A 2,500-nucleotide genomic window follows, 5' to 3' on the forward strand; every position below is an offset into this window, starting at 1 on the left:
AAAGGAGGAAAATCTTTTGTGTGTGTGTGTGTGTGTGTGTGTGTGTGTGTGTGTGTGTGTGTGTGTGGTAAAAAAAAACTATCTATCTATTTATCCATTTATATATGTATTTGTGTCTATCTATCGATCTATTCATGTCTCTATCTATCTATCTGTCTATCTCTGTGTGTGTGTGTGTGTGTGTGTGTGTGTGTGTACTAGAGACGCAGAAGGCAAGGAAAAAAATAAGCAATATAGAACAAATTAAATATGTCTTTTTGAAAATACAGCTTCTCTTTACGTGTCTGTGAAGTGGAGATAGTGAAAAGATAATGTAAGGATGGTGAAAAGGTTACGAAAATAGAAAAACGAAAAGATGGTGAGATGATAATGAACAGATAGTGAAAAGATAGTGAAAAATAGTGATAATATAGTAAAAAAAAGGTAATGAAAAGATAGTGAAAAGATAATGTAAGGATGGTGAAAAGGTTACGAAAATAGAAAACGAAAAGATGGTGAGATGATAATGAACAGATAGTGAAAAGATAGTGAAAAATAGTGATAATATAGTAAAAAAAAAGGTAATGAAAAGATAGTGAAGATAATGAAAATAGACAGCGAAACGATAATGAAAAGATGGCGGAAATATTATAGTGAAGATAGTGGAAAGAAAGTGAAAAAATAGTGAAAATATGGCGAAAAGATAGTGAACATATGGTGAACAGATAAGGTAAAGAGAACGAAAAGATAGTGAAGATAGTGAAAATAGTGAAAAAAATAGTGAAAATACGGCGAAAAAGATAGTGAACATATAGTGAAGATAGTGAAAAAAAACATGTAGTGTAGTGAAGAAATACAGTAAAATCCCTCTCATCTGGCATTCGAGTATCCGGCAGCTTCAAGTCACATTTTTCCCCGAGCCTTAAAATCAATAAAAAATCAATGTGTACTCATAAAATCGATTAAAATTCCCGCGCGAGGCATACTTTGTCCCCTCGCCACCAGAGCGCACTGCTTCGCGCCACCCGCGGCCCACTGCACTGTGTTTACTCAGTGACTCAGTCCCGCGTGTGCACTGTTTATCGCCTGACGCCTTCATCATGGCTAAAGTTGTAGAAAAGAGGAAGCGTGTTGTGCTTACACTTAAGCAGCTGATCAGATCAGCTGATCTTTGTTATGGTAAGATGCGTGAGTGTAGGGTGGTGATTGTGGACATAATTTCATTTCTATTCAAGTATCCGGCAATATTCAAGTATCCAGCATGCCGGCGGTCCCGTTGATGCCGGATAAGAGGGATTTTACTGTAATGAAAAGATAGTGAAAATGAAAATGAAAAGATAGTGAACATGTACTGAAGATAGTGAAGAAATAACGAAAAGATAGTGAAAAGAAAATGAAAAAGATAGTAAACACGTAGTGAAAATAATAATAATGATGAAGAGATAATAATAATAATAATAATAATAATAATAATAATAATAATAATAATAAAATAATGAAAGGATAGTGAAAGTGAAAACGAAAAGAATAGTGAACATGTAGTATAACACTGTCAGTATGAGTTTAGCATTGTCTTGCCGCTAAATCACTTAATAATTTCTACCAATATGTAATTTCTGACACGCACGAATGTTGTATTGAGTGAAGCTTATCTCTCTCTCTCTCTCTCTCTCTCTCTCTCTCTCTCTCTCTCTCTCTCTCTCTCTCTCTCTCTCTCTCTCTCTCTCTGCTTTGTTATGTATATCGTTTATTCATTTTTTTCATCTTCCAATCTTTTATTTTCTCATTCATCTTTCTTCCTCATTTGAATTTCATGAATGTGTTTCTTTCTTTCTTTCTTTCTTTTATTGTCAGAATTTCAATGTTTGCTTTCTTTTTTTCCTTCTTTCTTTCTTTCTCTTTCTTCTGTTTTTTTCTTCTCTCTCTCTTTCTCTTCCTTCGTTCGTGTGTGTGTGTGTGTGTGTGTGTGTGTGTGTGTGTGTATCTTTCATTGTGTGTGTAGTACAGACAGAAACACACACACACACACACACACACACACACACACACACACACACACACACACACACACACACACACACACACACACAAATACTTACATTACGAAGACCACACGTGTAGGTAAACAAACAAACAAACGAACAAACGAGCGAACAAACACAAAAACAAACAATATATTAAAACTATTCCTTTTCTTTTTTTTAATATAAATTTTACCTTATTTCCTTCCTTGCCAATTGCGAAGAGAGGAGAAAAGGAAAAAAAAATAATAAAAATAACAATAACAACAATGATAATAATTCTTTTTTTTTCGCTCACGTCATAAAAAAAACATACAATTTTCTTTTTATTTTTTTCCAAAGTTCACTAAAGCTTCAAAAATATCACCATTATTTTTTTTTTCATTAATCTGTCTTGTCACTGGAAAGGAAGAAGAAAAGTAGTAGTAGTAGTAGTAGTAGTAGTAGTAGTAGTAGTAGTAGCAGTAGTAGTAGTAGTAGAACAAGAACAACAACAACAA

General features: G+C 33.7%; 1 protein-coding gene across 2 annotated transcripts in view; it reads right to left on the reverse strand.

Moving 5' to 3' along the window:
- LOC135094551 (uncharacterized) overlaps positions 1-2,500 on the reverse strand; it is a 76,522-nt gene that overhangs the window by 73,889 nt on the left and 133 nt on the right. For both annotated transcript variants that reach the window (XM_063994730.1, XM_063994729.1), the window contains exon 1: positions 2,197-2,500. This exon is cut by the window's right edge and continues 133 nt beyond it. The gene's annotated coding sequence lies outside the window, so the exon portion shown is untranslated. The remainder of the gene's footprint in view (positions 1-2,196) is intronic.

This window comes from Scylla paramamosain, chromosome 46 (assembly GCF_035594125.1).
Source record: "Scylla paramamosain isolate STU-SP2022 chromosome 46, ASM3559412v1, whole genome shotgun sequence".
Taxonomy (NCBI): domain Eukaryota; kingdom Metazoa; phylum Arthropoda; class Malacostraca; order Decapoda; family Portunidae; genus Scylla; species Scylla paramamosain.